The sequence below is a fragment of the Oncorhynchus tshawytscha genome, linkage group LG10 (genome assembly GCF_018296145.1).
Source record: "Oncorhynchus tshawytscha isolate Ot180627B linkage group LG10, Otsh_v2.0, whole genome shotgun sequence".
NCBI lineage: Eukaryota > Metazoa > Chordata > Actinopteri > Salmoniformes > Salmonidae > Oncorhynchus > Oncorhynchus tshawytscha.
This window is the reverse complement of record NC_056438.1, coordinates 7,061,467-7,073,966: the sequence shown is the minus strand read 5'-3', so window position 1 is coordinate 7,073,966 and position 12,500 is coordinate 7,061,467. Positions and strand designations below refer to the sequence as shown.

General features: G+C 49.1%; 1 protein-coding gene and 1 long non-coding RNA gene across 2 annotated transcripts in view; both read right to left on the bottom strand.

Moving 5' to 3' along the window:
* Positions 1-8,578, bottom strand: part of LOC121847407 — a 17,059-nt gene extending 8,481 nt beyond the window's left edge. Inside the window, exons 1-2 of the long non-coding RNA XR_006084257.1 lie at positions 8,556-8,578; positions 8,340-8,421 (exon numbers count right to left, since the gene is read on the bottom strand). This is a non-coding gene — a long non-coding RNA (uncharacterized LOC121847407). The remainder of the gene's footprint in view (positions 1-8,339; positions 8,422-8,555) is intronic.
* LOC112240916 (pyruvate carboxylase, mitochondrial-like) overlaps positions 1-12,500 on the bottom strand; it is a 492,742-nt gene that overhangs the window by 68,820 nt on the left and 411,422 nt on the right. The gene's annotated exons all lie outside the window — the stretch shown is intronic.

Here is a 12,500-nt window from a genome sequence, read left to right as displayed (position 1 = left end):
CACTCATTCATATATCCTTATGTACATATTCTTTATCCCCTTACACTGTGTATGACAGTAGTTTTTTTGGAATTGTTAGTTAGATTACTTGTTGGTTATTACTGCATTGTCGGAACTAGAAGCACAAGCATTTCGCTACACTCGCATTAACATCTGCTAACCATGTGTATGTGACAAATAAAATTTGATTTGATTTGAGATGGACGTGAAACCATGAGTCTGGATCAGAACGTTGTGATGGGGCAGATGGACCCATGAGTCTGGATCAGAACGTTGTGGACAGGGCAGATGGACGTGAAACCATGAGTCTGGATCAGAACGTTGTGATGGGGCAGATGGGCATGAAGCCATGAGTCTGGATCAGAACGTTGTGGATGGGGCAGATGGGCGTGAAGCCATGAGTCTGGATCAGAACGTTGTGATGGGGCAGATGGACGTGAAACCATGAGTCTGGATCAGAACGTTGTGATGGGGCAGATGGGCTTGAAGCCATGAGTCTGGATCAGAACGTTGTGGATGGGGCAGATGGGCGTGAAGCCATGAGTCTGGATCAGAACGTTGTGATGGGGCAGATGGGCGTGAAGCCATGAGTCTGGATCAGAACGTTGTGATGGGGTAGATGGACGTGAAGCCATGAGTCTGGATCAGAACGTTGTGATGGGGCAGATGGGCGTGAAGCCATGAGTCTGGATCAGAACGTTGTGATGGGGCAGATAGGCGTGAAGCCATGAGTCTGGATCAGAACGTTGTGGACGGGGCAGATGGACGTGAAGCCATGAGTCTGGATCAGAACGTTGTGATGGGGCAGATGGGCGTGAAGCCATGAGTCTGGATCAGAACGTTGTGATGGGGCAGATGGGCGTGAAGCCATGAGTCTGGATCAGAACGTTGTGATGGGGTAGATGGGCGTGAAGCCATGAGTCTGGATCAGAACGTTGTGATGGGGCAGATGGGCGTGAAGCCATGAGTCTGGATCAGAACATGTGGATGGGGCAGATGGGCGTGAAACCATGAGTCTGGATCAGAACGTTGTGATGGGGCAGATGGGCGTGAAACCATGAGTCTGGATCAGAACGTTGTGATGGGGCAGATGGACGTGAAACCATGAGTCTGGATCAGATCAGAACGTTGTGATGGGGCAGATGGGCGTGAAGCCATGAGTCTGGATCAGAACGTTGTGATGGGGCAGATGGGCGTGAAGCCATGAGTCTGGATCAGAACATGTGGATGGGGCAGATGGGCGTGAAACCATGAGTCTGGATCAGAACGTTGTGATGGGGCAGATGGGCGTGAAACCATGAGTCTGGATCAGAACGTTGTGATGGGGCAGATGGACGTGAAACCATGAGTCTGGATCAGATCAGAACGTTGTGATGGGGCAGATGGGCGTGAAGCCATGAGTCTGGATCAGAACGTTGTGATGGGGCAGATGGGCATGAAGCCATGAGTCTGGATCAGAACGTTGTGGATGGGGCAGATGGGCGTGAAGCCATGAGTCTGGATCAGAACGTTGTGATGGGGTAGATGGGCGTGAAACCATGAGTCTGGATCAGAACGTTGTGATGGGGCAGATGGACGTGAAGCCATGAGTCTGGATCAGAACGTTGTGATGGGGCAGATGGGCGTGAAGCCATGAGTCTGGATCAGAACGTTGTGATGGGGCAGATGGGCGTGAAGCCATGAGTCTGGATCAGAATGTTGTGGACGGGGCAGATGGACGTGAAGCCATGAGTCTGGATCAGAACGTTGTGGACGGGGCAGATGGACGTGAAGCCATGAGTCTGGATCAGAACGTTGTGATGGGGCAGATGGGCGTGAAACCATGAGTCTGGATCAGAACGTTGTGATGGGGCAGATGGACGTGAAACCATGAGTCTGGATCAGATCAGAACGTTGTGATGGGGCAGATGGGCGTGAAGTCATGAGTCTGGATCAGAACGTTGTGATGGGGCAGATGGGCATGAAGCCATGAGTCTGGATCAGAACGTTGTAGATGGGGCAGATGGGCGTGAAGCCATGAGTCTGGATCAGAACGTTGTGATGGGGCAGATGGGCGTGAAACCATGAGTCTGGATCAGATCAGAACGTTGTGGACGGGGCAGATGGGCGTGAAACCATGAGTCTGGATCAGAACGTTGTGATGGGGCAGATGGGCGTGAAACCATGAGTCTGGATCAGAACGTTGTGATGGGGCAGATGGACGTGAAACCATGAGTCTGGATCAGATCAGAACGTTGTGATGGGGCAGATGGGCGTGAAGTCATGAGTCTGGATCAGAACGTTGTGATGGGGCAGATGGGCATGAAGCCATGAGTCTGGATCAGAACGTTGTGGATGGGGCAGATGGGCGTGAAGCCATGAGTCTGGATCAGAACGTTGTGATGGGGTAGATGGGCGTGAAACCATGAGTCTGGATCAGAACGTTGTGATGGGGCAGATGGACGTGAAGCCATGAGTCTGGATCAGAACGTTGTGATGGGGCAGATGGGCGTGAAGCCATGAGTCTGGATCAGAACGTTGTGATGGGGCAGATGGGCGTGAAGCCATGAGTCTGGATCAGAACGTTGTGGACGGGGCAGATGGACGTGAAGCCATGAGTCTGGATCAGAACGCGTTGTGGACGGGGCAGATGGGCATGAAGCCATGAGTCTGGATCAGAACGTTGTGATGGGGCAGATGGGCATGAAGCCATGAGTCTGGATCAGAACGTTGTGATGGGGCAGATGGGCATGAACCCATGAGTCTGGATCAGAACGTTGTGGACGGACGGGGCAGATGGGCGTGATCCCATGAGTCTGGATCAAAACGTTGTGTGGCAGATGGACATGATCCCATGTGTCTGGATCAGAACGTTGTGTGTTAGAAAAGTGATGTTCGGAGAAACAGAACACGCTGAGCAGCGGGAGGAGGAGTCAAACCACAGAGGAGGGGTCAAACCACAGAGGAGGAGTCAAACCACAGAGGAGGGGTCAAACCACAGAGGAGGAGTCAAACCACAGAGGAGGGGTCAAACCACAGAGGAGGAGTCAAACCACAGAGGAGGGGTCAAACCACAGAGGAGGAGTCAAACCACAGAGGAGGAGTCAAACCACAGAGGAGGAGTCAAACCACAGAGGAGGAGTCAAACCACAGAGGAGGAGTCAAACCACAGAGGAGGAGTCAAACCACAGAGGAGTCAAACCACAGAGGAGGAGACAGTGGAGGAGTCAAACCACAGAGGAGGAGTCAAACCACAGAGGAGGAGTCAATCCACAGAGGAGGGGTCAAACCACAGAGGAGGAGTCAAACCACAGAGGAGGGGTCAAACCACAGAGGAGGAGTCAAACCACAGAGGAGTCAAACCACAGAGGAGGAGTCAAACCACAGAGGAGTCAAACCACAGAGGAGGAGACAGTGGAGGAGTCAAACCACAGAGGAGGAGTCAAACCACAGAGGAGGAGTCAATCCACAGAGGAGGGGTCAAACCACAGAGGAGGAGACAGTGGAGGAGTCAAACCACAGAGGAGGAGTCAAACCACAGAGGAGGAGACAGTGGAGGAGTCAAACCACAGAGGAGGAGTCAAACCACAGAGGAGGAGTCAAACCCAGGGTGTTAAAAACAAGTTTGGAGCCAAATCCTAAATTTGATGTTCAGAGAAACTAATTCTACAGTGAGACTGTGAGACCTAGTTGGTTTGTGTATGTGTGTGTGTGTGTGTGTGTGTGTGTGTGTGTGTGTGTGTGTGTGTGTGTGTGTGTGTGTGTGTGTGTGTGTGTGTGTGTGTGTGTGTGTGTCTGCCTGCCTCTGTGGGTGAGTGTGTGTGTGTCTGCCTGCCTCTGTGGGTGTGTGTGTGTGTGTGTATGTGTGTGTGTGTGTGTGTGTGTGTCTGCCTGCCTCTGTGGGTGTGTGTGTTGTCACGTCTCCCGGTTGAGTGGTCTGCAGTGAAAACTGTCCCGTCAAATGAGCTGATAACAGATACGGCACGGCTTGAATAAATGATGCTCAATATCGCTCGGACGGTGTGTGTGTGTGTGTGTGTGTGTGTGTGTCTATGAGAGTGTGTGTGTGTGCACTGCTACAGCTGTCAAGCTAAATAAACTGACATCTTCTAGACAACTCAATTAACCAACTCTCTGCAGCGTTGCAGACAACAGAGACACACACACACACACACACACACACACACACACACTACATACACACACTACATACACACACACACACACACACACACTACATACACACTGCACACACACCAACAAGATCGCATAGTCTTACTGCAGACTGAGACGTTCATACAAGTTGCTGAAAACATTTCAAAGTGTTTTTGACATTCGCTTCCTAACCTCCTGCCCAATGTATGACCATATTAGAGAGACATATTTCCCCTCAGATTACACAGATCCACAAAGAATTCCAAAACAAACCCAATTTTGATAAACTCCCATATCTACTGGGTGAAATACCACAGTGTGCATGTAAATACAACCCATATTTATGTTTATTTACTTTCCCTTTTCGCATCAACGACATTTGAAATGTCTTTATTCTTTTTGTTATTGTTGATTATGATCTATTTCCTTTGGCAAAGGATGGTGTGTGCATGTTTTTTTATTTATTATTTTACCTTTATTTAACGAGGAAAGTCAGTTAAGAACAAATTCTTATTTTCAATGATGGTCTAGAAACAGTGGGTTAACTGCCTGTTCAGGGGCAGAACGACAGATTTTTACCTTGTCAGCTCGGGGATTCGATCCAGCAACCTTTCGGTCACTAGTCCAACGCTCTAACCACTAGGCTACGCTGCCCCCCCAACACTCAACTTCGGGAAATGCCTTCAAAACCATCCACTAGGGGCAACAGTGAGCGTTAATACCACCAGGGGGTGGAAAGGCGGAATCCTGTGACTCAGAAGGTTGTACGTTCTAAATCAGACATTTTGCAGAAACGAAAAGGATCCTGAGTTTACCCGTCAAAAACACCTGGAAATGTGGCGTTTAGATCAACTTGGATAGACGTCAATGTCCGCACTGTGAGACTGTGAGAGCTTGTTGGTGTGTGCGTCTGCCTGAGATGGGAGGAATGCAAATTATATAAATGCTAAGACAAGAACAATATCATCACTCAGGTGTGAAGCCAAGGGGAGATTTGGATCCTTCCTCTCTTGTCAGGTGTGACAGGGTGGGGATTTGGGATATTTTCCCAAGCCATCACTCCATCTCCATCTCCCTTCCTCCCTTCCTCAAACCCCCATTCTGACTCCCTTCCTCCCTTCCCTCCCTTCCTCCAACCCCCATTCTGACTCCCTCCCTCCCTTCCTCCAACCCCCATTCTGACTCCCTTCCTCCCTCCCTTCCTCCAACCCCCATTCTGACTCCCTTCCTCCCTTCCTCCCTTCCTCCAACCCCCATTCTGACTCCCTTCCTCCCTTCCCTCCCTTCCTCCAACCCCCATTCGGACTCCCTTCCTCCCTTCCCTCCCTTCCTCCAACCCCCATTCTGACTCCCTCCCCCCCCTTCCTCCAACCCCCATTCTGACTCCCTCCCTCCCTTCCTCCAACCCCCATTCTGACTCCCTTCCTCCCTTCCCTCCCTTCCTCCAACCCCCATTCTGACTCCCTTCCTCCCTTCCTCCCTTCCTCCAACCCCCATTCTGACTCCCATCCTCCCTTCCCTCCCTTCCTCCAACCCCCATTCGGACTCCCTTCCTCCCTTCCCTCCCTTCCTCCAACCCCCATTCTGACTGCCTTCCTCCCTTCCCTCCATCTTAGTGATCAGTCATCTCAGAGGCGTCCATACAGACCTTGGTTCGATTCTAGGCTGTATCACACCAGGCTGTGACTGGGAGTCCCATAGAGCGACGCACAATTGGCCGACCGTGTCGACCGGGTTTGGCCGGGGGTAGGCCATCATCGTAAATAAGAATTAGTTCTAAACTAACTTTAAATGGTTAAACACCCGTTAAAAACCGGTTAAACACCGGTTAAACACCCGTTAAACACCGGTTAAACACCCGTACCCTCTTCACCCTCTCAACAAGAAGTAATTTCCTTAGAAAGACTGACTGGAGGATTTATAACACACTATCAACATGCTGCTGCACAGCGTACGAAGTGAAAAGCAGGACGACTGAACGAACCAACAAAACAAAATAATTAATGAATAAATATAATAATAGCATATGAATAAACGAAAGAAAACGAACTGACAAATGAATGAACGTGGTTTTCAATGACTGATAGACAGGCAGACTGCAGTAGGAACCAGCTGATTGACAGGCAGACTACAGTAGGAACCGGCTGATAGACAGGCAGACTGCAGTAGGAACCAGCTGATAGACAGGCAGACTGCAGTAGGAACCAGCTGATAGACAGGCAGACTGCAGTAGGACCCAGCTGATAGACAGGCAGACTGCAGTAGGACCCAGCTGATAGACAGGCAGACTGCAGTAGGAACCGGCTGATAGACAGGCAGACTGCAGTAGGAACCAGCTGATAGACAGGCAGACTGCAGTAGGAAGGAGCTAATAGACAGGCAGACTGCAGTAGGACCCAGCTGATAGACAGGCAGACTGCAGTAGGAAGGAGCTAATAGACAGGCAGACAGCAGTAGGACCCAGCTGATAGACAGGCAGACTGCAGTAGGAACCGGCTGATAGACAGGCAGACTGCAGTAGGACCCAGCTGATAGACAGGCAGACTGCAGTAGGAAGGAGCTAATAGACAGGCAGACAGCAGTAGGACCCAGCTGATTGACAGGCAGACTGCAGTAGGAACCGGCTGATAGACAGGCAGACTGCAGTAGGAACCAGCTGATTGACAGGCAAACTGCAGTAGGAACCGGCTGATAGACAGGCAGACTGCAGTAGGAACCAGCTGATAGACAGGCAGACAGCAGTAGGACCCAGCTGATTGACAGGCAGACTGCAGTAGGACCCAGCTGATAGACAGGCAGACTGCAGTAGGACCAAGCTGATAGACAGGCAGACTGCAGTAGGACCCAGCTGATAGACAGGCAGACTGCAGTAGGAAGGAGCTAATAGACAGGCAGACAGCAGTAGGACCCAGCTGATTGACAGGCAGACTACAGTAGGAAGGAGCTAATAGACAGGCAGACAGCAGTAGGACCCAGCTGATTGACAGGCAGACTGCAGTAGGACCCAGCTGATAGACAGGCAGACTGCAGTAGGAACCAGCTGATTGACAGGCAGACTGCAGTAGGAACCGGCTGATAGACAGGCAGACTGCAGTAGGAACCAGCTGATAGACAGGCAGACAGCAGTAGGACCCAGCTGATTGACAGGCAGACTGCAGTAGGACCCAGCTGATAGACAGGCAGACTGCAGTAGGACCAAGCTGATAGACAGGCAGACTGCAGTAGGACCCAGCTGATAGACAGGCAGACTGCAGTAGGAAGGAGCTAATAGACAGGCAGACAGCAGTAGGACCCAGCTGATTGACAGGCAGACTACAGTAGGAACCGGCTGATAGACAGGCAGACTGCAGTAGGAACCAGCTGATAGACAGGCAGACTGCAGTAGGACCCAGCTGATAGACAGGCAGACTGCAGTAGGACCCAGCTGATAGACAGGCAGACTGCAGTAGGACCCAGCTGATTGACAGGCAGACTACAGTAGGAACCAGTTGATAGACAGGCAGACTGCAGTAGGACCCAGCTGATAGACAGGCAGACTGCAGTAGGACCAAGCTGATAGACAGGCAGACTGCAGTAGGACCCAGCTGATAGACAGGCAGACTGCAGTAGGAAGGAGCTAATAGACAGGCAGACAGCAGTAGGACCCAGCTGATTGACAGGCAGACTACAGTAGGAACCGGCTGATAGACAGGCAGACTGCAGTAGGAACCAGCTGATAGACAGGCAGACTGCAGTAGGACCCAGCTGATAGACAGGCAGACTGCAGTAGGACCCAGCTGATAGACAGGCAGACTGCAGTAGGACCCAGCTGATAGACAGGCAGACTGCAGTAGGACCCAGCTGATAGACAGGCAGACTGCAGTAGGACCCAGCTGATAGACAGGCAGACTGCAGTAGGAAGGAGCTAATAGACAGGCAGACAGCAGTAGGACCCAGCTGATTGACAGGCAGACTACAGTAGGAACCAGCTGATAGGCAGGCAGACTAAGGTTGTAGCTTTCATCTGTTGGTGATGCGATTTGGATTTCAATCGATCAATCGGTTAGTCAGTCGGTAAATTAATAAATCGCCATCTTAGTTATTGATCAATCTAACTAATTAAGTGGACGGGTTCAATACAATAACAGACATTTTAGAATGGGCTCTGATTAGTATATAGAGGCAATCTCCATACTGATTGACAGGGCCGTGGGCCAGTCACATACCAGTGTCGAGTTTGGTTCCTTTGGTGCAGGCCACCATGGCTCCCATGCTGGGCTGTGACGTCATCCCTGCCATGGAGTCCACCTTCGACAACATATTAATAGTTAGTGTGTGTGTGCGTGCGTGCGTGCGTGCGTGTGTGTGTGTGTGCGTGCGTGCGTGCGTGCGTGTGCGTGTGTGTGTGCGTGCGTGCACGCGCGTGTGTGCGTGTTACCCACCGCGACATCCACTACATCGGCCCGGCCTCAGCGCAGGCCAGCATAGCGGCTGCCCCTGCTGTGTGTGTGGACGGGCGTGGATGAAACGTCAGGATAACGTCACGCACACTGATCAGGATACGGCTGGACTCCGGCTGTGTCCTGGAGAGGACAGATGGAGGGATGAAGAGGTAAAGAGAGAGAGAGGAGAGAAGTAGATGAATAGAGAGTTAGATTGAAGGACAGTGGTCGTTTCTCTGTTAGAGCTGTTTCTGCTATGTCTAGTAACTGGCTGGTAACTGTCAGGTAAATGTCTGGTAACTGTCAGGTAACTGTCTAGTAACTGTCAGGTAACTGTCAACTGTCTAGTAACTGTCAGGTAACAGGTAACTGTCTAGTAACTGTCTGGTAACTGTCTGGTAACAGGTAACTGTCTAGTAACTGTCTAGTAACTGTCTGGTAACTGTCTAGTAACTGTCAGGTAACTGTCTGGTAACTGTCTGGTAACTGTCTGGTAACTGTCTAGTTACTGTCTGGTAACACTGGTAACTGTCTAGGGTCAGGTAACTGTCAGGTAACTGTCTGGTAACTGTCTGGTAACTGTCTGGTAACTGTCAGGTAACTGTCAGGTAACTGTCTAGTAACTGTCTAGTAACTGGCTGGTAACTGTCAGGTAAATGTCTGGTAACTGTCAGGTAACTGTCTAGTAACTGTCAGGTAAAGTCTGGTAACTGTCTGGTAACTGTCTGGTAACTGTCTGGTAACTGTCTGGTAACTGTCAAACTAGGTAACTGAGTTAGTAACTTCAGGTAAGTCTAGTAACTGTGGTAACTGTCTGGTAACTGTCTAGTAAACTGTCAGGTAACTGTCTGGTAACTGTCTGGTAACTGTCAGGTAACTGTCTAGTAACTGTCAGGTAACTGTCAGGTAACTGTCTAGGTAACTGTCAGGTAACTGTCAGGTAACTGTCTAGTAACTGTCAGGTAACTGTCTGGTAACTGTCTAACTGTCTAGTAAACTGTCAGGTAACTGTCTGGTAACTGTCAGGTAACTGTCTGGTAACTGTCTGGTAACTGTCTAGTAACTGTCTAGTAACTGTCAGGTAACTGTCAGGTAACTGTCTGGTAACTGTCTGGTAACTGTCAGGTAACTGTCAGGTAACTGTCAGGTAAACTGTCAGTCAGGTAACTGGTCAGGTAACTGTCTAGTAACTGTAACTGTCAGGTAACTGTCTGGTAACTGTCTGGTAACTGTCTAGTAACTGTCAGGTAACTGTCTGGTAACTGTCTGGTAACTGTCTAGTAACTGTCAGGTAACTGTCTGGTAACTGTCTAGTAACTGTCAGGTAACTCTGTCAGTCTGTAACTGTCAGGTAACTGTCTAGTAACTGTCAGGTAACTGTCAGGTAACTCAGGTAACTGTCTGGTAACTGTAACAGGTAACTGTCTAGTAACTGTCTAGTAACTGTCAGGTAACTGTCTGGTAACTGTCTGGTAACTGTCAGGTAACTGTCTAGGTAACTGTCAGGTAACTGTCAGGTAACTGTCTGGTAACTGTAACTCTAGTAACTGTCAGGTAACTGTCAGGTAACTGTCTGGTAACTGTCAGGTAACTGTCTAGTAACTGTCAGGTAACTGTCAGGTAACTGTCAGGTAACTGTCTGTCTAGTAACTGTCTAGTAACTGTCTAGTAACTGTCTAGTAACTGTCTAGTAACTGTCTAGTAACTGTCCCGGTAACTGTCAGTAACTGTCAGGTAACTGTCTAGTAACTGTCTAGTAACTGTCAGGTAACTGTCTGTAACTGTCTGGTAACTGTTAGGTAACTGTCTAGTAACTGTCTAGTAACTGTAAACTGTCTGGTACCTGTCTGGTAACTGTCAGGTAACTGTCAAGTAACTGTCTAGTAACTGTCTGGTAACTGCCCGGTAACTGTCAAGTAACTGTCAAGTAACTGTCTAGTAACTGTCAGGTAACTGTCAGGTAACTCTCTAGTAACTGTCAAGTAACTGTCTAGTAACTGTCAAGTAACTGTCAAATAACTGTCTGGTAACTGTCAGGTAACTGTCAAGTAACTGTCTGGTAACTGTCAAACTGTAACTGTCTGGTAACTGTATGGTAACTGTCAGGTAACTGTCAGGTAACTGTCTGGTAATTGTCAAGTAGCTGACTGAAAAACTGTCTGATTTGAAATCAAGGTAAGGTCAGATCTGGAAAGAACCAAGGGCTATATCTGTTCATGGTGGTAGATTTCTTGAATGGGGCATGCTTATTTCAGATGGTGAGGAAGGCATTTCAAAATAATAACCAGGCATCCTCTACTGACAGGATGAGATCAATATCCTTCCAGGATACCCTGGCCAAGTCGATTAGAAAGGCCTGCTCACTGAAGTGTTTCAGGGAGCATTTGACCGCTGACCCATTACGGAAGCAGGCAATGAGGCAGTGATCGCTGAGATCTTGGTTGAAGACAGCAGAGGTGTATTTAGATGGCAAGTTGGTTAGGATGATATCAATGAGGGTGCCCGTGTTTACGGCTTTGGGGTGGTACCTGGGAGGTTCATTGATAATTTGTGTGAGATTGATGGCATCAAGCTTAGATTGTAAGATTGCTGGGGTGTTAATAAGCATGTTCCAGTTTAGGTTGCCTAGCAGCACGAGCTCTGAAGATAGATGGGGGCAATCAGTTCACATATGGTGTCCAGAGCACAGCTGGGGGCAGAGGGTGGTCTATAGCAGGCGGCAACCGTGAGAGACTTGTTTTTAGAGAGGTGGATTTTTAAAAGTAGAAGTTCAAATTGTTTGGGTACAGACCTGGATAGTAGGACAGAACTCTGCAGGCTATCTTTGCAGTAGATTCCAAACCACCCCTTTCTATCTTGTCTGAAAATGTTGTAGTTAGGGATGGAGATTTCAGAATTTTTGGTGGTCTTCTTAAGCCATGATTCAGACACGGCTAGAACATCCGGGTTGGCAGAGTGTGCTAAAGCAGTGAATAAAACAAACTTATAGAGGAGGCTTCTAATGTTAACATGCATGAAACCAAGGCTATTACGGTTACAGAAGTAATGGTTACAGAGAGCGCCTGGGGAATAGGAGTGGAGCTAGGCACTGCAGGGCCTGGATTCACCTCTACATCACCAGAGGATCAGAGGAGGAGTAGGATAAGGGTATGGCTAAAAGCTATGAGAATTGGTCGTCTAGTACGTCCGGAACAGAGAGTAAAAGGAGGTTTCTGGGGGCGATAAAATAGCTTCAAGGTATAATGTACAGACAAAGGTATGGTAGGATATGAATACAGTGGAGGTAAACCTAGGTATTGAGTGATGAAGAGAGAGATATTATCTCTAGAAACATCATTGAAACCAGGTGATGTCATTGCATGTGTCGGTGGTGGAACTAATAGGTTGGATAAGGTATAGTGAGCAGGACTAGAGGCTCTACAGTGAAATAAGCCAATAAACACTAACCAGAACAGCAATGGACAAGGCATATTGATATTAAGGAGAGGCATGCTTAGTCAAGTGATCAAAAGGGTCCAGTGAGTAGAGAGGTTGGTTGGGGGTCACGGCGATTTAGACAGCTAGCCGGGCCATCGGTAGCAAGCTAGCATAGGATGGAGGTCTGTTTTTAGTCACCTTGTGCGTTTCCGTCGGTAGTTTAGTGGGGTTCCGTGTGGTAGAAGGGATCAATCCAATTGGCAAAATAGATATAGATATAGTGACCCAAGAAAAATTGTCCGATAGACCTATTCAGATAGCAGCCGATAAGACAGCTAACGGTTAGCGGACCACAGATGGGCGTTCAGATAACGTTGTGACGGAGGGGCCAGTTGGAGAACTCCCTCGGGAAGATAACGTAAGTAGTCCAGTCGTGAAGGCCCGGTGGGGTTGGCAGTAAAACGGGTCCGGGTAGGTGATTGTAGCTCAGGAGTGGCTGATGGAACTCTTCAGCTGGCTAGCTCCAGA